The 27,366-nt window shown below is 42.9% G+C and overlaps 3 protein-coding genes across 5 annotated transcripts in view; 1 reads left to right on the forward strand and 2 right to left on the reverse strand.

The window, feature by feature from the left end:
- CFAP299 (cilia and flagella associated protein 299) overlaps positions 1-27,366 on the reverse strand; it is a 364,079-nt gene that overhangs the window by 235,819 nt on the left and 100,894 nt on the right. The gene's annotated exons all lie outside the window — the stretch shown is intronic.
- Positions 1-27,366, forward strand: part of LOC309350560 (putative CENPB DNA-binding domain-containing protein 1) — a gene marked incomplete at its 3' end in the record, with an annotated part of 261,149 nt that overhangs the window by 209,944 nt on the left and 23,839 nt on the right. The gene's annotated exons all lie outside the window — the stretch shown is intronic.
- The window catches only part of FGF5 (fibroblast growth factor 5), a 323,085-nt gene that overhangs the window by 130,973 nt on the left and 164,746 nt on the right, over positions 1-27,366 (reverse strand). The gene's annotated exons all lie outside the window — the stretch shown is intronic.

The following is a 27,366-nucleotide window of genomic DNA, read 5'->3' on the forward strand; positions in this document are numbered from 1 at the left end:
CTCCAGAGAAAAGGGTGCCCCCATGCCCACAAGGAACAGTTGGATATATTTGTGTTGGGAATAGTTAAGCTTTGTACAGTCTTATTATGCCCTCTCTGTTTTCCCAAGAAAGGGAGAAGTGGCAACTAGAAAAGGGAAAACGGTCGGAAGGGATTCTTTAGCCCCTGCTATGCATTTCTCCTGTTTGACTAAGTTTACTTAACACTCAGTGACCTGAAAAAGCTTGTAAAAATAAATACCAAAAAGAAGTTATTTCCTCAAAAAGGAAAAGAAAAGAAAAGAAAGGAAGCTAGAGTAATTTCTTTACAAAGGATTAGAGCTACACTTTACTGGCATGTAAACACTCCGTTATTCTATTGTTAACATATTCACACAATTGCTCCCTTTCGATGCAGTATAAGGGCAATGCAAAAAAAGGCAAGAGAAAAACTGAAAGCTGTGTTTAACGATTAACCAGCAAGTTATGCATGCTATTACAATGTCACACATACAATCTAACAAGTAAAGGTCTTCCCCTTCCCTTCCTGCAGACCATTTATTCAGTCCTTCCATTGCAGAATCTTCAATGTAATCTAATTTATTAGAAAGGGAATGTTCCGCAGGGAGATCATTCTGCGCAAACCATATTGGAATGGGAATGTGAAGCTCAAGCTTTTTATGTTTGATGCTTTATTGTGCTGAAAGTTTTAATTTGTTGGAAACTGTCCAGAGTGGTTGTGTCCCTGACGGGCTGGGGCAACCCAGTCAGATGGGCAGCGCGCATACACACACACACACACATACACACACACACACACATACACACACACACAGAGAGAGAGAGAGAGAGAGAGAAAGATACACACATATACATATACACATACATTTTTACACACACACACACACACACACACACACACACATATATCTGTAAGCAAAGACAGCCTGTCTATTAAAAGATGGATTGAATTTTCCTAGATAACAAAGAGGGCAAAAAAACAAACACACCCAAAGCTAAGTGTTATTGGCAAACTGTTGACATCGCAGACTCATGATGACAATCCCCACCAGAGGCTTCAATAAGATGACAATGAAACTGAGGCCAAATCAGGGCAAGCCCTTGTTGAAACTTGCCGCCCGCGTTCTGCAGGAAAGCATTGGTGCAAGTCATTAATTAATGGAACACCATTACAAAGTGCACATAAAATGGTGCCACCCATTTAACCGAAACAGTCATTGCTACCCAGCGAGAAGAAAACATCTGCGTTATGAGTACGTTCCTTGCAGCACTAGTCTGTGTCTGATACATTGCCTCTAAAATGCACGTCTGCAAAGCAACTGCTTGGGTTGCTTCTGGTGGCCCTCAGTTGCAAAATAAAAATTTACCAATGCAAATGCAATTCCCATTATCCTCACCACCTCCTGTATCAACTGCCAAGTCTGAAAAGTCTCTCCTTCCCCCAAAGTCATGCTCCCTGTGAGACAAAGGTCCATACAGGGCAGTGGAAAGGCCTCCCTTGGGAGGTTGTAGACTCTCTCCTTCCCTGGAGGTTTTAAAGCAGAGGTTGGGTGGCCATCCGTCATGGATGCTTTAGCTGAGATTCCTGCATTGCAGGGGGTTGGACTAGATAACCCCTGGGTCCCTACCAACTCCACAATTCTATGATTCCATGGCAATCAAAACAGCCCCAGGCAAAAGCCAACTCTTAAGACCAGACCAGAATGCACCTAGGACAGGGGTCTGCAACCTTTAAGACAAAAAGAGCCACTTGGACCCGTTTCCGAAAGAAAAAAAAAAAAACTGGGAGCCGCAAAACTCGTCATTATAAAAATAACTTTTTTGTGACTTTTTTATTATTTCTTTGTTTGACCCCTCAGAATTACTCCTCCTCATAGAAATAAACGTTAAATTAACAAGTTACCTTTTTGTGTGTGTGTGTGTGTTCTTCACTCCCCTTCAAAACAGTGACCAGCGTACATGCCCCCTTTCAATGCAGTGACCAGCGTACATGCCCCTTACAATGTAGCGGGCGGGCGGGCGGGAAGGTGACGTCGGGACGGTGCGTGACTAAAGCACGCACCGCCCCCATGCGACGTCACAGCCAGTACAGCGCCCGCCACAGTGGGAAGTGTCGGGGCGCACAATGCACCTCCTCTCCTTGCTAGTATCCGCCCCGGAGCCGCGGCAAAGGTGTAAAAGAGCCACATGCGGCTCCGGAGCCGCGGGTTGCAGACCCCTGACCTAGGAAATCTGTGTAAAATACTGGATGGCCTAGATTTAAGGACATAAGAAGAAACTGCTGCATCAGGCCAATTGCCCGTGTAGTCCAGTATTCCTGTTCTCACATTGGTCAACTTCTTCTTCTTCTTCTTCTTCTTCTTCTTCTTCTTCTTCTTCTTCTTCTTCTTCGGCAATCCCTCGTAGCCGAGTAAGATTGTCTTCTATAAACACAGTTTTAACAGTGAGTCTGTAAGTGACTGTGGAGGCCAATTCTGGATCCACACGTCCTTCCACAGTGGGGACATAGGTTTCTGGGCGGGAGTTGATCATGGTGAGGGTTTGCCAAGCATGCCTTCCTCTTAGCATGTTTCTCCCTTTCATCCTGAGTTTGAGCGTCTTCAAAACCCATGGCACCTTTGGTAGAGGCTGTTCTCCAACTGGGGCGCTCGCAGGCAAGTGTTTCCCAATTGTTGGTGTTTATACTACATTATTCCAACATGCCTCTTGGAAACCCACAAGCAGGCCTGATCACAAGACCACTCTCTCTTCCTGTAATTTCTGGTATTCAGAAGCAGAGCTGTAGCTAGGTGATCTTGAGCCCCTGACAGAACCATCCAGATTGCATCCCCTAGTCACAGACAAATTAGCTCTTCTTTCCGCCTCTCCTCCAAACCACCCCTCCCAATTCAATTCACACTCTATTTAAAACCTATTATTATTATTATTATTATTATTATTATTATTAGAATTTATATACTGCCTTATACCCAGAGGTCTGTGGGCAGTTCACACAAAAGATCACAATATATAAAATCAAAGTAAAAACAATAACCCAATTAACACCCACACACACCCCAACTAGACACAGTATTCCAGGTGTGGTCTGACCTAGGCAGAATAAAGTGGTACTATTACTTCCCTTGAATATGAGGCAATAATCAATATTTATATTTATGGACATATTTTTAGCTGATTTTGCCTGTGTGCCCCCATCGCCCGCACCCTTGGCGGGGGCCCACCTCACCACCCCCTACCTACGGCCCTGTTCAGAAGCATTAGTACCTCTTGCTGTGGCTAGTTAGCATAACCTAGTCTTCCTAACACCTTATCCACTCCATTTTACAACTGTAGATGGGGTTTCCATGCCCAGGAACATACTACTTCTGGGAACAAGGCTCTTGCCCTGCTTGCTCCACTCTTCTCCCTGCCCCCATTTGGCTTCAGCAGAAAAAGCTTGCTCACCACTTTGTGACTTCTCGGTTGGTCCTAATAAAAGTATTACTTTATTATTACATTTGATTATTTTCTAATGAACAAAGCTACCTGCAGTATTTGGAATTAAACTGTGCCCACATGCTTGATTTCTGGCCCTAAAATATAAATTAGACACTGGCTGATAATGGCTAATAATGACTAATAATGGGTAATAATAATAATTTATTATTTGTATCCCAACCATCTGACTAGATTGTCTTGCCCCAGCAATTCTGGGAGGCTTCTAACATCCTACAGCTTATTCAGCAAAGGATGCACTTCTAATCATTTCAAGAATTCTTTCTTTGGCCTCCTCCATTGTTACGGCCTTTCCCAGTAGTGATGTATGGAAGTGAGAGCTGGACCATAAAGAAGGCTGATCGCCGAAGAATTGATGCTTTTGAATTATGGTGCTGGAGGAGACTCTTGAGAGTCCCATGGACTGCAAGAAGATCAAACGCATCCATTCTTAAGGAAATCAGCCCTGAGTGCTCACTGGAAGGACAGATCCTGAAGCTGAGGCTCCAATACTTTGGCCACCTCGTGAGAAGAGAAGACTCCCTGGAAAAGACCCTGATGGTGGGAAAGATGGAGGGCAGAAGGAGAAGGGGACGACAGAGGACAAGATGGTGGGACAGTGTTCTCGAAGCTACCAGCATGAGTTTGACCAAACTGCGGGAGTGCAAATATTATCACCTAACATTAGGCAGTCCATTTCAATACCTAATCGGTGTGATTAAAGAGGGGTCCCAACTGCAACATTTAGGGTCCCCACCCTACCCTGACAAGAAGCAGAAGGAAGGGGAGAAGTGGTGTGTGACCTATTAGCATCAAGTCGATGGATCAACAGTACAGGAAAAGAGGACATAAAGAATCAGTTACGCTAGGTAAGAGAATTTCAGCCATGGGCCATCAAACCTTATTTCAGAAACCACCTCTTAACCAGTCTTCAGATTCTGGTTTCTCTATAAGCATTTCCACAAGCATTTCCTCTCCCATTAAAGCTAACACTTCAGCACGAAAACTTATTTTTAAAAGAGCTAACCTAATACATTTTCAGCTTTCAAAGAAGCAATGATGAAACTGTCCTTACTCTCTAGGGGATGTATATTCACTACTGATCTTCAAATGAGATCAGCAGGCCGCACGCTAAGATGCTCAGAACAGCCTTTTGTAAACCGTTGGAGGTCAGCAATTTGCCGGATGCAAAGCAAAAAAAAAAAAAAATCTGCTAGAATTATCTACTGCTGGGACAAAGGACTTCCAAGGATTCACAGATGAGCTGGAGGAGGAGTCGGAGTCCAGGAACTGGTTGTTCCAGCTGGACTGGTCCAGCTCAGTGGCATGGCCAAATGATGCTTTGTAGAAAGTGATGGGAGAACAGCTTGTGCTTTAAATATCTACAGTCTAATAGTGCAATAAGCTCTTGTTGCAGGAGATGAAGGATGATGTGGCGCTTCTGGCTCGTCCTCAGTGATGTGCACCAAGGTATCCCTGATTGTTAAGGGGTGCTGGTTAGGTTTTATTTATCACATAAAGAAGCACCCTTGAATGCTTTGCACGATGTATAAATATTGTTATGGGGAGCGGGCCACAGTTCAGAATTCAGAAAAATCACCAAATGGATTCAGCCAAATGTAAATGTTATTTAGCTGTGGAGTCGATTTAAAACAAAATCCATTCAAACGTTTCAAAAACACCTTAAAGGGAGGACTGATTTCTCACATTCATTTTAAATCTGGTACAGGTAATTTAAGGTAAAGTGTTATTTCACCTGTTATCCCAGAGACCCCATCTACAACATATTGTAGACTCTTACTAAAAAACATATTTTTGTACAAAAACTGCTAATTACTGGATTCTGCTGTTCAACTTTTTTTTTAGCATTCTTTTTTAATTTCTTTGTTTATTGCAAATTCATTAAAGAAAAAAGGAAGGAAGGAAGGAAGGGAAGGAAACACAGGGGGAGGGGGGACCTGTCAACTTACATTAACAGTACATTTAAAAATCAATACACCGAAATTAGTTTACACGTAAGAGTAATATATGCTGTCCAATTGCCCAAATCTGGATCCAAGAAAAACAGAAAGTACATTCAAATGCAGCAAGTACATTAAGGTCACCAAACTACTGTGTAATAGATTGGGGTTATTTATCCTTCCAGGCTGAGAAACCGAGGGAGTCCAAACGAGAAACCGAGGGAATCCAAATTGACAGAACATTCCAGCTTTGCTTGATAGGCACAGTTTATGTGCATTAATCAGTGTTCAGTCAACTTTCAAGTGAGACTTGCACCATTTGCATTCAAATCTTTGTCCAGTTTGATGCATAGCCTGTAGCTCTGCAGAATGACAGGAACCAAACTGGACTCCACACCACCAAAGAGGATGCTAAGGAGCAATGTTCCACAGCCAGGCCAGGAATCTGACAGGACCATCAGCTTAGTCTCCTAGAAAATCCCCTAAACTGGATGTCCAACAAGTCAACCGCAATCGGCTGATCGATCCCTGGGAGGTTTTGGTCAGTCGTGGTCTCTTTTTCCTTTGTAGGGAAAAAAGAGCATCTGGCCCCGCCCCCTCTCCCCGTCCTCCATTTGCGCATGATCGGAAAATGGAGTTTTTGCTGTGAGGCTGATCATTTCCTGAGCGATCTTTTGTTGAGAGACTTTTTCCCTTTTTCCCCTAAAGAAAGCTCAACCTTTTTTTATCTGCCCCTCTTTAAAAAGCTCAACAACTTTGATCTGAACCCCCCCAAAAAGGTCAACAACTCTTGACTTTCCTCCCTAAGACCTGAACCCCTCCCAAATAGTGGTAAATCACTGCCAGTTTTTTAATCTGTGAGTAGATCACAGTCTCTTGGGAGCTGGCCTAAAGCATTCAGAGATCCATCCAGGGCAAACCACCCTTGCGTTACAGAGGAATTTCATACAAGTGGAACACTGCACTTCTATTTATGAAGGAAGAAATATAAGCACTTCTATTTATGAAGGAAGAAATATAAGCTTTCACTCTCCCCGCGCATGGATTGGGTTAAGAGAGAGCTACTCTTTACAATGACTAATTGGATTAGGAAGTTACTTTTAAAAAGAAAGCTTAAACTCTTACCATTTCTGACATATTTGGCACACACTCAATTGAGAAATGTGCTATAAAACTCTTGATTGCTACTTACATAATCTAATGTACAGGAAATACCTCTGGAAGGGCCTTAATCCCACGTATTTTATTGTTTAATAAAATGAACAAGTAATTGCAAAAACTACACTCAGTATATGATACGCGAAACTCTACAAAGCCAAGGCTCTCTCTCTTTTTAGAAAATATTTTGGTTGCTTATGCACTTTATTTGAACAGTTTCCATGGTTATCACAGCTTTGGCTGACAAGGAGAAACCTACACCTGACATAATATTGGCACTGATATTACAAACAGTTAACAGCAAGCTACCAGCAACGTGGTCCTGTCATTTATCCAACATTCACAACTTTTTTAAAAAGGTTCTTTTATCAGCTCTAGGCTAAGTTCATTAAAAGAAAAAGAAAAAACATCACTGCTGTCAAGGGTGGTTTTTTTTTTAATTTTTATTTTAAGGAAGTGTTTCAGCGTGCTTCCTAATGTGATTAGCAGAGCTAACATGAAGAGAGGACCTTGCCCTGAATTCTGGATTCACGATAAAACACACAACTCACAGCAATAAATTATCGGAAATCAGGCAAATTATCGGAAATCAGTTGACGAGGCAGTATTTCCTCGCATTGCACATCATTCATTTATTGCAGGCATGTCCAACTCCTAAGGGATAGTGATCTACTCCCACTATAAAAAAAACTGGCAATGATCTACTCATTGGATTGACCAGAGTTGTTGGGGAGGAAGACCCAAAGCGGTTGAGCTTTCTGGGGGGGAGAAAGACCCAAAGTAGTTGCTTATTTTTTGGGGGGGGGGTCGATCAGGATCACACGATTGACTGTTGGACATGCCTGATTTACTGAATTTGTTACCTTAAGATGCAATGATGGCTTCTAGCTATTAGGACTGGGCAATGTATTGATACATCGCCCAGGAGCAGTTTGAGGGCCATAGCGTAATGGCGCCTTCACCCAGTGGTATATTGTGGGTGGAACTTGCCTCCCACTAACAGAGCTGAGGCGATTTCAACCCAGCACTTCGTGGGGCCGATGCAGCTTGTTCCTCCCGCCGCTTTTCAACATCACGATTTATAACTGTATTGTGGTGTTAGGCTGGTGATAAGGTAAAGGTAAAGGACCCCTGACAGTTAACTCCAGTTGCAAACAACTCTGGGGTTTCTGCGCTCATCTTGCTTTGCAGGCTGAGGGAGTCGGCGTTTGTCCGCAGACAGTTTTTCTGGGGCATGTGGCCAGCATGACCAGAGCAGCGCACAGAAACACCGTTTACCTTCCCGCCAAAGTGGTACCTATTTATCTACTTGCACTTTGATGTGCTTTTGAACTGCTAGGTTGGCAGGAGCTGGGACCGAGCAACGGGAGCTCGCCCCGTCATGGGTATTCGAACCACCGACCTTCCAATCGGCTCTGTGGTTTAACCCACAGTGCCACCCACGTCCCTAGGCTAGTGATATAAATATAAACAAATATAAATCTCAGCTGTCATTGGAAGATGCTGCCTCAGCACTCATCAAGAGCCATCGTGGCGTAGTGGTTAAGAGCGGTGGACTCGTAATCTGGGGAACCGGGTTCGATTCCCTGCTCCTCCACATGCAGCTGCTGGGTGACCTTGGGCTAGTCACACTTCTCTGAAGTCTCTCAGCCCCACTCACCCCACAGAGTGTTTGTTGTGGGGGAGGAAGGGAAAGGAGAATGTTAGCCGCCTTCTTAGGGTAGTGATAAAGAGGGATATCAAATCCAAACTACTACTACTACTACTCTTCTTCTTCTTCTTCTTCTTCTTCTTCTTCTTCTTCTTCTTCTTCTTCATTTTAAGTAAAACTCAACTTCCAAACCAGTCAAAATTCATATGTGGAGTGAGTAGAAGTGTCATCTTCAGGTATCAAAATGTCTTAGGCCGGCCCAGAGTCACCTCAATAGCTATTAGGCAGGATTGCTAAGTGGGTATAATTTAGCAATACTTTTAAAAATGAAAACCAGACGGCTGTTTGAGTTGTATTTGGTAAAGATTTAGTTGCTGTTCATAATTTTTATTCGCAATAATTGCCTTTTGCCATTTTAAACAGTTAATATTTATACTCGGGAGAAACATCACTTATTTCTGGGTAAGGTTAAAAAACAAGGAAGTGACATGGAGACTGGAATGATTAATCTTGCCTCAAAAAAGCAGATGGAACTGGGGAAGAACTGGCTCAGCAATAACCAATATAGTCTGATTTTCCTATTATACGCTGGCATATAAGTTTAAAATGTGACACTTGTATTAAATGTAAATGTTTTAAGACTTGCACTGTGTAATGTTAAGAACTGGAAACTGGAAGCATGCATAAAGGAGAAATGAAGAAACAAGTGATTTGATCAGCCTAATGTTTTGACCATATATAAATTGTGGTTTATACGGTGTTAGACACAAACCAGTATGGACAAATCAGTAATGTCCATACATTGGAAAACACCCCTATATCCAGCATAATGTGATTTTGAAAGATAAAAATCCCACAAGGAAGCTAATGTGTCTATCATTGTTTAATGGGCTGATGTGGTACAGCAATTAAGCTTCCAGCACATTTGCAAAGCTAAGCAGGGTCTGATGCGGTTTCAAATTGGATGGGTAACGGGGGGTTGAGATACTTGCATTTCAGGGGGTTGGACTAGATGAGCCTCAGGGTCCCTTCCAAATTACAATTCTATTATTCTACTCTTCACACGATTAGAGTACAGAACACATAGCAATGGGTCAACTTCAGTATTTCTCCATTTATGTTTGAAGCCCTCTAAACTCTGGAAGTATGAGCTTTCCTAACACAAAACTTGCTTTTTCAAAGATGCATGTGGGAAAAGCTTGTGGTCTCAAGAGCCTTGGAATCTTGTTATAAATATATTTTCACAGGCAGCAATTGGAGAAATAACTACGCAAAATCTAAGAAGCACAGACATCAAAAGTATCAGGAGTGCATGAACCTTGGATCACACTGTGTAAAAGGCACTTTTAAAAATAAACACTTTTAGATCAAATCATAATATTAATCTATTTTAAGGAAAAATAAAGCATCTGTTATTAAGCACTTTTGCGATACAAGGCTTCAGTCCTAGCAACATAGCAGCCCCTGGAAAGTATCACATCAAAGTAGAGATACTTATCAAGACCTAAACAACACTTACGGAAGAGTAACAAATTAAAAGCTTAGCAAAAACTAATGGTAATAGTAACCTCAAGAGATTTTCATCTTTTCGCTCCCCAAGTGAAAAGTTCCTAAGAAGCTATGCAAACAAGCAATCAGCTTTTGCAACTCTTGCTCAAAAATCACAGAGATTTCTTCAGAAAAATAGCAAAATCTAGTTCCTCCACCCTTGCACAAGTCATTTCTTACATAATTTCCACCTGAAATATTCATATTCAAGATCACAAGGGAGGTTGTAAGGAGAAATGAGAAAGAAATTCACTCCAACGAAAAGGGCGGACACGGCAAACGCTGGAGAACAACATCTGACTAGCAAGAATGGCAGTAGGAGTCCTCCATGGGCATGCGCACACAGAATTTTCCTGCAAAGATTATTTTGCAGAGACTAAGTTTGCCATGATTCATAATGACCCAGCATGCAAAACATTCAGGGCTACTTAACAGATAGATTCAAGTACATTAGGCCGGACAATAATTTCATTTCCCTTTGATTTTATATACTACCTTTCTATATTACTATGCACAAGACAGTTTGGAAGCTGAAGAAACAGCAAAATAGACAGCAAAGATCACACACATAGTAATAATCTGATCCAACACCAAAAAATATCACAACAATTTTAAAATAAACAACTTCTTTCAAATACAGTGGTATCTCAGGTTACATACGCTTCGGACTCTGCTAACCCAGAAATAGTACCTCGGGTTAAGAAGTTTGCTTCAGGATGAGAACAGAAATCGTGCTCCGGCGGCGCGGCAGCAGCAGGAGGCCCCATTAGCTAAAGTTGTGCTTCAGGTTAAGAACAGTTTCAGGTTAAGAATGGACCTCCGGAAGAATTAAGTACTTAACCTGAGGTACCACTGTAAAGCACTGTTTAATAATCCACTGGGACGCAGGTGGTGCTGCGGTCTAAACCACTGAGCCTAGGGCTTGCCGATCGGAAGGTCAGCGGTTCAAATCCCAGCCACGGGGTGAGCTCCCATTGCTTTGTCCCAACTCCTGCCAACCTAGCAGTTCGAAAGCACGTCAAAGTGCAAGTAAATAAATAGGTACTGCTCCGGCGGGAAGGTAAACAGCGTTTACTCTGGTTTCGCCAGATGCGGCTTAGTCATGCCGGCCACATGACCCAGAAAAACTGTCTGTGGACAAACACCGGCTCTCTCAGCCAGTAAAGCGAGATGAGCGCCACATCCCCAGAGTCGTTCGTGACTGGACTTAACTGTCAGGGGTCCTTTACCCTTTTTTAAATAACCCATTAGAATATAACAGCAAACGGTAAATCAGTGCAGTAAATCAGGCTGCTGAGTGAACTAGGCCAATCATACTCCTGGAAGCCAGAATGCACATGATGGTCCTTTAGGTTTGCTGTAACACTACAGTTCCACAGTCCACTGGAACTGGAATTAAAATAGGCTTCTGCACAGCACTGGGAGCAGCTCTCCTCTGGTGAGTTCCTGCCACTTACTGGGAGGGGCAAGGTTGGGCCTGCCCAGGTGCACAGGTGCAGCCTATGTGACAAAACCCATCCGATGTTCTCACCAGTACAACTGTGCAGCCTGACCTCAGTGCCACCTTACCTTTTCCCAAATGATGACAACCGATTTCAGTGGGATATAAGAACGATTCACTCAATCTGGATGCAACACTAAGTCTGCAGCGAGCAGCTGTTTACTAAAATGTGTAAAGTGCCTAACGGTTCCACACACTTTCTGTCAGTAAATAATAAATAAACTAACATTTATTCGCAGCTTGCACCCCACCCTACACTCAAAAACCTTGTTCAGGGTAAGCATCTAAAAAAGAATGACAAATAAATCAGTAACCTTACCAAAAATAAAATAGGAATAAAACTGCAGAGGCAGAATAAAACTATATTCCAGCTATTCTAGAAAGCCTGAGGAAATATTTTACCTTGCACTAGAAAGACGTAATAATAAGTTCCAGGCAAGCCTCTCTTAGTTTAAGGTAAAGGTAAAGGGACCCCTGACCATTAGGTCCAGTCATGACCGACTCTGGGGTTGCGGCGCTCATCTCGCTTTATTGGCCGAGGGAGCCGGCATACAGCTTCCGGGTCATGTGGCCAGCATGACTAAGCCGCTTCTGGCGAACCAGAGCAGCACACGGAAACACCATTTACCTTCCCGCTGGCTGGAGTGGTACCTATTTATCTACTTGCACTTTGACGTGCTTTGGAACTGCTAGGTTGGCAGGAGCAGGGACCGAGCAATGGGAGCTCACCCCATCGCAAGGATGCAAACTGCCGACCTTCTGATCGGCAAGTCCTAGGCTCTGTGGTTTAACCCACAGCGCCACCCGCGCCCCTTGGTTTAAGGTACCACAGCAGAAAAGGCCATTTGAACAGTTGCCATTCACCGAAATTCGGAAAGTGAGGGTGCCCAGGAAAGAGCATCTTATTTTTAAAAAGGGGGTGCTGGAACTCACCATGAAGGCCTCCCTTGTTCTCTTGTAATGGCAATGAAAGCCATCTGAGAGGTGTCAGAACTGAATTCTGGAGAGTTCCAGCTGAAAAAAATCCTGCAAAGATCTTAATGAAAGGGAAAGTACATGCGAGAAAAGATGGTCATTCAAGTACCCAGGTCCCGAGCCATATAAATAAGAACGTTATGTTAAGAGTATTTTTCTTAAGACAGTTGAAACACTTATGCAGCAAGTGAAAGTTAACATCCTCGACAGACACTTTCCCCCACATTCCATTTCCAGCAACAGAAACCAACATCTTGTCTTGATTATGGACAACACCTCTGAGGATAGCTTTCTTCCTCTCTCAACTGCTGAAGGCTTCAACAAAAGATGACTGGCCAACGCTCCACTTAAAATTATCTCAGCAAGGAAAAGGGCAGGAAGAAATGCATACCTGTGCACTTTAGCTAACAGGTGGCACAGCTAGCAACAATGAATGAATACAGCGCTCGTAAGGGGAGGGGAGCCTTAAGTGAGCACACTTTGCCACAAAGCTCTTATCGCTTCATGCTTGGCTGCCTGACCATTCTCCACTTCAATTAGTAGCCCACTATTATGCAAATAACATGGAAGCCAGAAGTCATGCACCTGTGCTCGCCTCCATATTTAATATTCCTACGAAGGTTTTAAACCCTGTTCCGTGCAGGAATGCTCAGCTCAGGTTACGGTCAGCCAGGTGAAGTACCTTTTCGACTGGAACAATCGTTTGCAAAGAATTCAAAGGGACACAGAACATTTCGCCTTGATCTTGGGAATAAGACCACTTTGTTGTTGTTTAGTCATGTCCAACTCTCCGTGACCCCATGGACCAGAGCACGCCAGGCACTCCTGTCTTCCACTGCCTCCCGCAGTTTGGTCAAACTCATGCTGGTAGCTTCGAGAACACTGTCCAACCATCTCGTCCTCTGTTGTCCTCTTCTCCTTGTGCCCCCCATCTTTCCCAACATCAGGGTCTTTTCCAGGGATCTTCTCTTCTCATGAGGTGGCCAAAGTATTGGAGCCTCAGCTTCAGGATCTGTCCTTCCAGTGAGCACTCAGGGCTGATTTCCTTCGGAATGGAGAGGTTTGATCTTCTTGCAGTCCATGGGACTCTCAAGAGTCTCCTCCAGCACCATAATTCAAAACCCTCAATTCTTCGGCGATCAGCCTTCTTTATGGTCCAGCTCTCACTTCCATACATCACTCCTGGGAAAACCATAGCTTAAACTATACGGACCACTTAGTGCAATGGAAATATCTATCAATATATATAAGATGGGTTTGACATAGTTGGCAGTTCCGCAGCAACGCAGAAAACCTGACTGCAACCTGGTCTCAAGCAGGTTGGCCTAAAACAGTGTTTTCCAAATTTGGGTCTCCAGCTGTTTTTGAACTACAAGTGCCATTAGCCCTTACTACTGGGCCTACTAGCTAGGGATGATGGGAGTTGTAGTCCAAAAACAGATGGAGACCCAAGATTCAAAAACACTGGCCTAGAGAACCACAGAGTCCCCTGTTATGAATATGGAAGGTTCCAGGTGCAGCATCTCCAGTTAAAAGATCTCAGCAGAACTAGATGTAGTCCAAAACATCTGGATGGAGCCAGGTTGGCGAATGCTGCTCTAGAGCCACTGCCATTCACAGGTTTAGCCAAGCTGGCCAGTCGTATAACATACTCAGCTATCTCTTCGCAGGGCTCCGTTTCTAAAACAAGAGTAGCCACTGCGGTGCCTCCCCAGATTTAGTGGACCTCAGATCCCATCATCCCTAACCACTGGCAATGGGGCTGATGGTACCTGGAGTCACAACATCTGGATGTTGGGTAAGCCTGTCCTAAAACATAGGTAAGGTAGCTAAAGGTAAAGGTACCCCTGCCCGTACGGTCCAGTCTTGACAGACTCTAGGGTTGTGCGCTCATCTCACTCTAGAGGCCGGGAGCCAGCGCTGTCCGCAGACACTTCCGGGTCACGTGGCCAGCGTGACGAAGCTGCTCTGGCGAGCCAGAGCAGCACACGGAAATGCCGTTTACCTTCCCGCTAGTATCTACTTGCACCCAGGGGTGCTTTCGAACTGCTAGGTTGGCAGGCGCTGGGACCGAGCAGCGGGAGCATATCCCGCTGTGGGGATTCGAACCGCCAACCATGCGATCAGCAAGTCCTAGGCGCTGAGGTTTTACCCACAGCACCACCCGCGTCCCAAAACATAGGTAATCTTTTACAAAAAAATTATGTGTTGCAAATAGCGATATTTCTGCTCCATCCCCTCAACCTTCCCAAGATGATAGGGTTTTTTTTAAAAAAAGGAGATAATCAGTCAAATATATCTTTCTATGACACTGATGTGCAACACATTTTCCTCGGGATTTTCAAAGATTATGTGTGTGTTTGTACAAGTTTGCCTGTGTTTTTCTTGGTAGTAAAACCATCTAGACAGAGCCGAAAGGAAAGGAATCGGCTCTGGGATAGGGGGAAACAGCTGGGTTAGAAGTCACCCTTGAGAAAAAAGAATTCAAAAGCAATGTTTATACTTCAATTGGAGAGACTTTTTAAATGTTATATTTTATTTTGTAGCTCCATTTTAATGAAAAATGTCCACATCCTTGCCGCACATTTTATTCCTCGAGCCTAGAACCCAAGGGGAACTCGCAGAAATGAAATAAAACAAAACAAATATTAAGAGCTCTGTAAATGCAGCACTTGGAAATAACAAAGCAAACCTCAATCTATTCAGACGGAATCGCTCTAATAAAGCTTTACAGTCAAGTCATCACAAAACAAGTTAACTTCAGCCAATATTGAAAAGAACCAGAAAAAGCCTTGAAGCTGTATTCTGTATAATTACAATGGGAAATTAAGAAACAAGAATATGATTGAGGCCAGATTCAACCTTCATTCCCCACCCCAATACAAACTTTGGTCTATGCAACATGTACTAAGGGGTGACTGTAAAGGTCTATATAACTTGTTGAGACAGGAATCCAATGATAAAAATGATGAGAGATGTTAACTACATGCCGATTACTTTTATGCAATATACTGTTGTCCCCGAGTCCGAACTGTCACTTTGCATTTCTTAATGCAGAAGGTATTGATCTGATGTGTAGAGATCTTTCCTATTCTAATTAATTCAAGAGGGTTCTGGAAGCTTCTCTCTGTGTGTGAAAGAAACAAGCAGAAGGTTCATGATGTTTGGGTTATTCCTTCAGAGAAGCTGAATACAGCTGGTTTAAAATGGTTCTGTTATCTTTTCTATCAAGGTCATGCTGACTATAAAAGTCCAGAAGGAGCTCTTTCCCCTTCTAGCTCTCTTCCTTCTGGTGTGGAGTTTAGTCTTATTATAAGCTACTGTAAGTTTAAGTTAAGTCTGCTGCAACTGGATTTTTCCTTCTGTGACGGAACTCCTACTTGGGGACTTCCCTGGCTTTTTTCTGGCCCACGTAGGACCAGTCTGGATAGTTAGCCTTGGTGAAGACTTGACGTTTTCATCCCCAAAAAGTTTTTGAGTTTCTGCTGAAATGAAATGTTTTAATGTTTTATTTTAATCTTGTTTTTAAGCTGTACAGTGGTGCCTCGCAAGACGAAATTAATCCATTCCGTGAGGCTCTTCGTATAGCGGTTTTTTCATCTTGTGAAGCAAGCCCATTGACAGTTTAGCGGATTAGCGCTATTAGCGGTTTAGCGGCTTTTAGCGGATCAGCTGATAAGCGGCTTAGGGCTTAGGAAAAGGGGGGGGAAGGGGGAAAACCCCGCAGGAACTCGCAAGACGTTTTCGTCTTGCGAAGCAAGCCCATAGGGAAATTCGTTTTGCGAAGCGCCTCCAAAACGGAAAACCCTTTCGTCTAGCGGGTTTTCCGTTTTGCGAGGCGTTCGTCTTGCGGGGCACCACTGTATTTCAGTCAATTTGTTTTATATTTGGTGTTAGCTGCCCTGAGCTCAGTCTTGGCTGGGGAGGGCGGGGTATAGATGATGATGATGATGATGATGATGATTTCTTATGGACAGTGCCAATCCTTAATGTATTGGATTTGTGACTATTATGCTCACTTGCCTTCAGTAGCAGTCAAGTTCTACTGGATGAAATATTAATTGCCTCTGGTCTATTTTTTGGGAATCCTGCAACACGTTTAAGTTTTTACTTTGCTAAATATACGTTGGAGTTCTGCTCTGGATCAATATCAATTACCCTCAGAACTCAGAAAATCCAACCCTGCCCAGCTAGAACACAACTGAGGAAGACCACTTCCCCACATGCACCCTAATTATGAGTCACAGAGCAAATACAAATGACCGAAGAGTAAGATAATGGAATTGTCAAGTTGGAAGGGTCCCTGAGGATCCAGTCCGACCCCCGGTAATGCAGGAATATGCAGCTGTCCTGTACAGGAATTGAACTTGGAACCTTGGCATTATCAGCACCACGCTCTATCCAGGCTGAGCTAATCAGCTTGTAAATATTATAAAGGGATAAGAGTTTCAACAAAAGCCAGATCAATTAGAATCTGAATAACTGCTGCGTGAATTCTTCAAAGTCAAAAATTGGTTTTTATTGCTTCCGATTTAAAGGCTGTAGAAGACTCAACTTTCAAATATAACCCCCAAATAGGTTTGTTGACTTTTGTTAATCCAAGCATCTCAACTTTTGCCAAGAAGTAAATCTTTTCCTAATACTGTACTTTAGACAGTCTTACCACTACAGTAATTCAGGATAGTGGCTAAGTGGTAGTGACTAGTGTGGTTTAATTTTGTTTTTCAAAACACAGTAGTGTTCTTTGTAAAATAAAGGAAATAAAAATTACGAGCAAAAGATCTGTGGCATCTGTTTCCTATTTACAGTCTTTCAAACTTCCTAAATCCATTAATCAGAAGCATAACAACATTGTATATATAATAAAAAGGCGAAATAAATAGCAAATGCTGGCTTCCCATTTATTTTCTCCATTCAGATTTTAACACAGTTGGTGAACTGCATAATGTTGGAAGCTCAACAATCAATGCTATTTCTAATCCTTTCCTTAAACACTAATGTTTATTCCACATCTCCTTTTTTCAGTAAATTTGGCAAGAAAGTGCTTGAACAAAGACTCTTGCAAATTACATTTGGAGGCATCCGACTCTTCGCTCACAGAGGAAAAGGGTTACAACTGTGTTTGCCCATCACTTTAAACCATAGTAAATGTTTAACTATGTTTAAATGTGAATGAGTAGCAAGCTGCTCAAAAGTCCCCACTTCACTCCTCCCCGACTTCTGGCCATGCAGCGGCAGGAACAACCACAAACTGTACATTCATGTAAAACCATAGTTAAACATTAATTATGGCTTTGAGCATGGAAGAGTAGGACTTACCTGTGCACAGAGGACATTTGGAACGGAAGAAGAACCCTTCTAGATGAGAGGAAATGTCCAGCTATGAACTAGATGCCTTTAAGAAGGTATTACAGTGGTACCTCAGGTTACAGATGCTTCAGGTTACAGACTCCGCTAGCCCAGAAATAGTACCTCGGGTTAAGAACTTTGCTTCAAGATGAGAACAGAAATCATGGTCCGGCGGTGCGGCAGCTAAAGTGGTGCTTCAGGTTAAGAACAGTTTCAGGTTAAGAACGGACCTACGGAATGAATTAAGTTCTTAACCCAAAGTACCACTGTACCTTGGTTCTGGAATGGCTTAGTTGTCGAACAAATCGGTTCCCGAATGCCGCAAACTCAGACGTAAGTGTTCTGGTTTGTGAACGTTTTTCGGAAGCCGAACGTCCAATGCAGCTTCCACTTGAGTGCAGGAAACTCCTGCAGCCAATCGGAAGCCGCACCTTGGTTTTCAAACAATTTTTGAAGTCGAACGGACTCTCGGAATGGATTAAGTTCGAGAACCAAGGTACCACTGTATTTGTAATATTTGGGGATGTAGCAAGTCACCTAGAGATTTTCTTTGTAATATGAAGGCTTATATACATTGCTTAACTAACTAAATAATAAGCCATTAAGCAGAAGATAAAGGCAATAACCCATTGCCACTGCTGTTACTCAGCAACTCATATTCAGATGGATGCTTCCTCTGAACCAGTAGGTTCCACTAGAGCTGGGTGATATGATGGTCAAACTGTGATACCAGTTTCAGACTTTTTGAGCTGGTGATACATCGTGGCTTCCCTGCCTACCCTCAGTTGATGATGCCCCCATACAGTTCCCGCTCACGGGAGCCAGAACGCTAGAGGGGCTTGCCCAGCTCACTGAGCTGAGCAAACCCTATGCCACTCTGGCTCCTGAAAGCAGGGGCAGTATGGGTTAGGGATGGGCAATTTCAGACATTGTGATATAACAGTACATAATGATATCTAGCTGCTGATGTATCACAATGTTGAAAAATAGGTAGCACCCAGCCCTAGGTTCCACTTATTTATTTAAAACATTTCTATACCCACCTTCCATTTAAAAACACAGTAATGACATTAACTAAGATCATGTGACCACTGGTCCCATCACCTCCTGGCAAATAGAAGGGAAAGAAATGGAGGCAGTGAGATGTTTTATTTTCTTGGGCTCCATGATCACTGCAGATGGTGACATCAGTCATGAAATTAAAAGACGCCTGCTTCTTGGGAGAAAAGCAATGACAAACCTAGACAGCATCTTAAAAAGCAGAGACAACACCTTGGCGACAAAGGTTCGTATAGTTAAAGCTATGGTTTCCCCAGGAGTGATATATGGAAGTGAGAGCTGAACCATAAAGAAGGCTGATCGCCAAAGAATTGATGCTTCTGAATTATGGAGCTGGAGGAGACTCTTGAGAGTCCCATGGACTGCAAGAAGATCAAACCTCTCCATTCTGAAGGAAATCAGCCCTGAAGGACAGATCCTGAAGCTGAGGCTCCAATACTTTGGCCATCTCATGAGAAGAGAAGACTCCCTGGAAAAGACCCTGATGTTGGGAAAGATTGAGGGCACAAGGAGAAGGGGACAACAGAGGACGAGATGGTTGGACAGTGTTTTCGAATGAGTTTGACCAAACTGTGGGAGGCAGTGGAAAAGAGGAGTGCCTGGCATGCTCTGGTCCATGGGGTCACAAAGAGTCGGGCATGGCTAAATGACTAAACAACAGCAACAATGACATTAAAATTGCAATGGAAATTACACTTAGACTTAAATGACATACCCAGAGTATTAACATGTGTAAGTGCAACAGGACAGCCTACTCTTAAGCTGGTATAACACTGCTGCATCTCTGCATTGAAAGTGCATGGACACCCAATACAGAGATGAAAAGAGTCAATAGCCCCCACCTAGCAGAAGGAAACGGGAAGGTGGCAAGGGAAGAACAGTAAATCATGCAGAGACATAGCTGGCAGCTCCCTCTGCAGATGTGTTATTAGTTATTTAATTATTATTAACATACCAGTACAGTGGTACCTTGGTTCTCCAACTTAATCCATTCTGGAAGACCGTTCTAAAACCAAAGCGTTCCAAAACCAAGGAACGCTTTCCCATAGAAAGTAATGCAAAATGGATTAATCTGTTTCAGACTTTTAAAAACAACCCCTAAAACAGCAATTTAACATGAATTTTACTATCTAACGGGACCACTGATCCATAACATGAAAGCAATAAACAATGTACTGCAGTCACACAATCAATAAATCGGTAGCTGAACTGGGTTCCACACAGTCACAAAAACAAAACAAAAAGAGCTGTCAAAAAACAACAACAAAATAAATAGCAAAAACAGATCTCAGTGTAACACTCAAAATTGAAGCACAACACTGAAAATGGAAGTGTGGCACTCAAATCGGAAGAGTAACACTCAAAACATAGCACATTCTGCTTCCAAAAAAAGTTCGCAAACCGGAACACTTACTTCTGGGGTTGCAGTGTTTGAATACCAAGGCGTTTGAGAACCAAGGTACCACTGTAGTTCTCTCAAGACACACTCACTGGCTGCGACACACTTGAAGACGAATAAACCCTCTACAGCAAGAGCTGTAAGGTGCTGGAGTCCATCCTGTCGGGGGAATGGCCCTGCTTTTGTGTTGCTCCCATTCATTTTAATGGAGCTTATTCAAGAGAAACTTGATGGGTTGAGCCCTAGATTCTTAGTGAATGGCGCTTCTCAAGCGTCTGCAAGACAGCAGGCAAGGCAGAGCTGTGTTGACAATTGGCTTAAAATCCACTGTGAAATTATCAGATTCTGGAACTCAGTTCTGAGAGCGGCCACTCAAACTCAACTCCAGTTACAAAAACAAAATGTGTGCGTTATATTTGACAGAAGAATCCCTTTCGTTCTCCAGAAAAATATGAAGCCTGCTCTGTTGCCGATTTGCTAATATTAACATCTGCAACAGTTAATTCTACGTGGAGCAGTATTAATTACATTCCTTCGCGGAGTAAAGTTTCTCCAATAATTTATTACCTGATAAACTGTGTTGCTAGTTACCCAGTTTCAAAAACGAGCAGTTTCTAAAAGAACACACTATATACAAAACCAAAGCTCACACTCAAGGGTCAAAGTTTGTGACATGAATTAGGCAAGCAACTCCATCTGGAATGCAAAACTTTTATAGAAATAATATGTAATGCGTCTCTGAAGCAAAGAGCCAAAGATTTTCCGAGGTCTTTCCTTTACTTCTACCCCATTAAAACATATTAAAATAGGCTACCTTGGTGATGGAGTTTCTTAGAGCAAGTGCTTCATTATTCAATCAAAAATACAGGGGCTGTCCCCCTGCCCCCCGTCTATATAATCTTTACTTCAATAAGCCTCCCCATTTAATTTGCTGGTCTTGTGGAACAACCAGAAGCAAGAAACAAATTTACCACTGCTTTTCAGCACTCATGAGCTAATTATGTGAGGTAAAAAGCCAGGGTAAAGACAAACCTTAAATTGGTTTAAATGTACTCCTCATTCCCCCTAAATAATGTTTCAGAATTCTTATTAAAAAGTGAAGGTTTTTTTAAATGCCCTGCAACATTTTCAAGTCATTCTTGCATCGGTTAGGCTCTGAGAGCTCTTCAGTTGCATTATGTGGCAAAGCATTCAGAGCAGATAATATGGACCTCAGGCCTATAGTGGTCACTTCAAATTGATTTTGCAGCTGTTTTTCAAGTTCTTGTTTGCCTTTCAACTTGAATTTTGACTAATGTTTTGTAACTTCCAGAGATAAGATGAAAACAAAATACATAAGCTGTATATGAAAGAGCAAACAAATGAATGAGTGAAATTAGAATAAGCTGCATTACATTGCAAAAGTACCTTTGCTGCAAAACTGAAACTACCGTCTTGTAACTCTGATTTAGAAAGTTGAAAATGCGATGGAGTCATAGGCACCAACTGCATGGGGCTGAGGACACCTCAGCACCCGCCCCCAAAGTATGTAGGGACGGGGCTGACCCCCCCCCATCTTGAGGGGCCAAACCTCCTCCCAACGCGCATGAAGTCACATGTGTGACACCAGATGCATGCGACGAGCCCCTCCCCCCCTTAGGCGGAACTCGGCACCTCTGCTAGAAGTGGTACAGTCCTGAAATTCTGGAAAGGTTGTTGCCTTCTGTCTGCTATGGTGCCATGTCTGCTGAGGAGCTATCTCAAAGGATTCTGAGTGACAGCATACACCCAAGTCTACTGGGTTTCACTGACACCCACATGAATGATGAGAGCAATCCAGAACATGTTCCTCTTGGGCTTGCCGATTGGAAGGTCTGCGGTTCGAATCCCCACAACGGAGTGAGCTCCCATTGCTCGGTCCCAGCTCCTGCCAACCTAGCAGTTCAAAAGCACACCAGTGCAAGTAGATAAACAGGTACCACTGTGGCAGGAAGGTAAACGGTGTTTCCGTGCGCTCTGGTTTCTGTCATGGTGTTCTGTTGAGCCGGAAGTGGTTTAGTCCTGCTGGCCACATGACCTGGAAAGCTGTCTGTGGACAAACGCCGGTTCCCTCAGCCTGAAAGCAAGATGAGAGCCGCAACCCCATAGTCGCCTTTGACTGGACTTAACTGTCCAGATGTCCTTTACCTTTTACCTTTACCATATGCCCTATCAGCTGTCCATTGCAAAACAAGTTGTTTATTTAAAGTTTTATAATTTTAAAACAATGTCATATAATCTAACAGACATGAGATTAAAGAGTGGTATTTTTAATTCTATATGAGCCTGTTGGTTCACGAGCCTTAATTCTGCATGAAGCTGGTCACTCATGAAGATCTTCTCGTGAAGTTCTCCTTTGCATTCAGAAGAGGGCCTTCACTGAGGCAACACCTAGGCAGTAAACTTCCTAGCGAAACCTCACTACCTGACCTCTCAGATAGCCTTCTGTTTGTTTCACACCACAATCCATGGTCTGGGAGACACAACAAGGTGATATTTAAGGGAAGGGAAGGCTCTGACTCATTCCAGCGTGCCATGCTATACCATGGTTTAGTGTGTTGTAGGAAGACTATATCATGGTTTAGTGTGTTGTAGGAAGACTATATAGTGTGTTGTAGGAAGACAGCCATTCTCATAACACAAAACAACAGTAGATTGAGGCTCATCGTCCCTATTAATTTGCCCCTACACAAGAACTATGCTACACTAAGGGGGGCGGAGAGGATTGGCTGAACATCTGTTGGGCTTTTGAATCATCAGTTCAGCTCCCTACGCATATAATTTCTCTGTTACTGTTCTACTGATTTGACATAGTACAATAGACCAGTGCAGCTGACACACCATCTATGGCATCCCACCAGAGACTCAATAAACCATATTTTTGCTACCTGCCTAGAACTGCAAAAATGGAGGAGTAACAATATGTGGCCATGTTTGGTTTAATGGGTCACAAGTTGAGCAGACCTGTAATTCAACTACCATCGACCCCAGGACACTGCGTCCAAGACAAATTTTGTGGTTTTAAAAGTAAAAAATTGAATCCCTCGTGCTTTGTGTTTATTACAGTAAAAAAAAATCTGCTCTCTAGAAACTGATGCCTGGCCGTTAACTGCTGTTAAGCAGTTTCAAGCCTTCTGAAAAATTCCACAGCCTAACAGAACTAAGTTGCCCCTAGAGACACAATGTAACATTTTGCTTAGGCACTTTATAGCTTTTCAGATGTTTTGGATAATGGAAACATACATAGACATTTTCAATTGGAAAATAGCAACCAAATAAATGGATATTATTCATTGTGACAGAGTGCCATTGGCTTAAACCCTGTGTTGCCAGACAAGGCTTCATCAACCTGGTGCCCTCCCCATACGTTGGACTACAATTCCCATCAGCCCCAGCCAGGATAAACTACAGATAGGTGGAGTTTTTTTAGTTCAAAGGCAAGTAGAATCCTTCTATAATCAAAGTCCATCTCATTTGGGTTGAGGTACTGTTTGGGGTTTTTCGTTACAGGGGACTGTTTTTGCTGTGTTTTTTTGTATCTTTATTTTGTATCTTATGATTTATCCGGAAATTGTTCAGTTTGGTTGTGTGTTTTTTAATGTTTCATTTATTGTTCATTTATTGTTTCGCTATGTTGTAGTTATGTATTCTTTTCACATTGTAAACTGCTTTGAGCATGAACTGTACAAAGGTGGCATACAAATAAAATTATTTATGCATGTATATAATTAGTACGTAGACTTACAGACTTGGACAAGCAGTTTCTCACAGAGATTAGACACAGTACAATCCACACCAGAGACTTTTTGGTGACTGTTTTCATGTGCTTTAGAAAGGGAAGGGAATGAGAGTACTGTACAACACCCTTTTACGTGTTTGTTTATTAAAACTTACATAGTGCTCGACTGCAGAAAAAAATCTCAAAGCAGCGTATCTTATAAATCATTGGCTGTGGTTATTTGTGGTACTTACTGATATCCCCTTCATGGATCACTGCCTCGTTGTGGTGAAGGGGCTTGAATAACTCAGAGAAGCTATGATCTATGCCATGGAGGGCCACCCAAGACAGAAGGGTCATAGCCGAGAGTTTAGACTAAATGTGATCCACCTGGAGAAGGGATCTGCAATCCACTCCAGTATCCCTGCCAAGAAAACTCCATGGACAATAACAACAGGGACCAACATGAATTTGACCAAACTGCGGGAGGCAGTGGAAGACAGGAGTGCCTGGCATGCTCTGGTCCACGGGGTCACGAAGAGTCGGACACGACTAAATGACTAAACAACAACAAACTGATAGAGAAATATGCTAGCTCTGGCCTTTCACAGAATTCTTCATCGGGCTCAGCAATTTATTTTAGCTTACAACAAGTTATTCTATACCTCGTATGGGGTCTCTTTAAGTAAGCATCTTTCTCCCTGCTTTGTGTCTCCTCCTAGGAACTTGCATGTACTATGTAGGGCTGCCTTTAGAGATGGTTCAGAAACCTCAGCTGGTACAAAATGCAGCTTCCTGGCTGCTAGCTGCAGCTGGCTGGTTGGAGCTCATTTACATCTATATCTTACCAGTTGCACCGACTGCTAGTGCATTTCCAGGTCCAGTTTTAAAGTGCTGACCTTTAAAACCCTGAATGATTTGGGATCAGATTATTTGAGGGGCCACATGCACCTCTATGAACCTATCCATGCCTTCAGATCCAATTCTGAGGCCCTGCTTAGGTGCCCACCGACAAAGACAATCAGGTTAGCAGCATATAGAACAAGGCCTTCTCAGTGGTGGCCCCACAATTGTGGAATTTGAAAAGTCACCAGGAGATACTTTCATTGGGTGGAGGGTTAAACTCTCCCTCCTCACCCCCCTGAGGTTCCAGGGCTACTCTGGTTCTTCCACCACTGATGATTGCATATTTTTAAAAATGTACATTAAACTGCATTTATGCAATTAACGTCCTGTCTCACTTGGCTCTATACACCTAACAGGGAAATGCAGACAATCACAATGAGTGTTCCTGTATGATGCACAATCCTGCAGACACCCGTTTGTTGCATTCATACTTTTGATTTGTTGGTGTGCACCTGAAACATCTTAAGCTTACATGTAAAAGTTCTGAAGCAGAGACACTGGAACTAGCAGGATTCCAAGAATCAGCCTCAAACAATCCTTGCATTCTTAAGGATCAGCGGTGATCGTGCACATAAATAGAAATCAGGTGCAAAGCTCATCTATTACAGGACGACACATTAGAAACATAATAAAGCTGTGACTCTCAGGACGCCAACATATATATTCTATTCCTGATAGTTTCTCTGAACAGGATTTTACAAGAGAACTCCACACATAAATCCAGGAAATGAGACCCATGTGTGAAGGAATACTATCTTCCCCAAATGACAGATCTTAAAAAATGGGACCAACCAAGCAGAACTTTTGTACACTAGTCAAAGAGTTGTCATCAGAAACAGCTGGAGGCTATGAGAAAGTGATGCCCAGCTAGATGGTTGCAGAGTGGTGTTTTATCAAACTGTTGTCAAGCGTGCACTTTCAGGAGGCCGTCAAGGAAAATGCCTGAAGAGCCAAAGATTTCTCTGATGTTTCCACTACACTAATGTGGAATCTGTGGCCCTCTGCAGAGATGGATTTAGGGGAAAGCAACAGGTTCGGACGCACTGGGTATGGAGCCTCAGGGGGCACCAAAACCACAATGAAGATTGGAAGGCGAAAGGTGCCAAATTTTAGCATCACACAGGGCACCGCTGAAATTTGAGACTTTAAGGTCTGCCACTGCCCTCTGAATGTTGTTGGACCCCCATCGGCCCCAGGCAGCAGAGTCGTCATTATTATTATTATTATTATTATTATTATTATTATTATTTAAATTTGTTAGTCACTTTATCTTGCCCAGGGACAATTGTAAATCTCCTTAAAAGATGAGAACAAGGCAAGAACTCAAAAAGCTGTAACTGACCCTATAGTATGTCAGAGTATGCATTACCCTAATATAAGTATTGGGGATGCTGTTGGTGCTGTGGGTTAAACCACAGAGCCTAGGACTTGCCAATCAGAAGGTTGGCGATTCGAATCCCTGTGACGGGGTGAACTCCCGTTGCTCGGTCCCTGCTCCTGCCCACCTAGCAGTTTGAAAGCATGTCAAAGTGCAAGTAGATAAATAGGTACCACTCCGGCGGGAAGGTAAACGGCGTTTCCGTGTGCTGCTCTGGTTTGCCAGAAGCAGCTTAGTCATGCTGGCCACATGACCCGGAAGCTGTACGCCAGCTCCCTCGGCCAATAAAACGAAATGAGCACCACAACCCCAGAGTAGGTCACGACTGGACCTAATAGTCAGGGGTCCCTTTACCTTTAATATAAGTATATATATTTTCACAGAGCAGAAAAAAAGTTTGGGGTTAATAAACCTGTCTCCCTTTCTGTTCTTCTACCAGAATCTGAATATCCCACAGGCTTTTCTTCATCATCACCACCAGGAAAGAGTATTACGTGCATCTGGCTTGACATGTCAGTTTAGCCCGTGGTCCTAAGGCATTTCAGGCCATGTCATTTCACAATTTTTTCCTCTCGCGCGTTGCAGAAAAGAGAACTTCTAAGCAAGTAGACACTAACTAGACAATTAATCTGCTGGTGCAAATCTTGCCACACTTTCGTTTTCAAGAAATTTCCTCAAAATATTTGTGACTGAAGACTGCTCCTGGCCTCTGTACCTAGTTTTGCAGGAAGGAGCTCTACAAAACTAACTTGGAAAGATCAATGAGGCATCAAGCCACAAGAGGCATTCAGAAATTTCTGCAGTCCGACCTATGAGTAAGTTTTTAACTTTACTCATTTTTAAAGCGACAAATTTGGCCCTAGTGTCAAAGCTCTCAAGCGGTCCAAAGCCAAAATCGTGAGCAACCTCTAATGAGTTTTTTAAGGTCCTCAGATTGTCTGTGGCACAGGTTCTCACTCTTCTGAACAGAGCAGAAACAGAATCCTAATATTTATTTCTCCGCTGTTTTGCAAAATGTCAAAGGTCAATAAATAGCTTCAACGTGAAGCTCAGTACAGCTGTTTTGTGACATCATCTGTGAGACCCTCTAACACCTCAAAATAAACCTAATTGATCATGCTGATCCCTGAGGGACATCAGTTTAAAAATCAACCATCTAAATATTTTGACTGAGAATAAGGAAAATTATTAGCTGATATATCCTTGAGTATTAATAATGCAGAAACATTTGCCCCATATGTTTGCAGCACAAAGGATGCATTAAGTGATTACT

The sequence above is a fragment of the Podarcis erhardii genome (assembly GCF_964252035.2).
Source record: "Podarcis erhardii genome assembly, chromosome: 9".
Taxonomy (NCBI): Eukaryota; Metazoa; Chordata; class Lepidosauria; order Squamata; family Lacertidae; genus Podarcis; species Podarcis erhardii.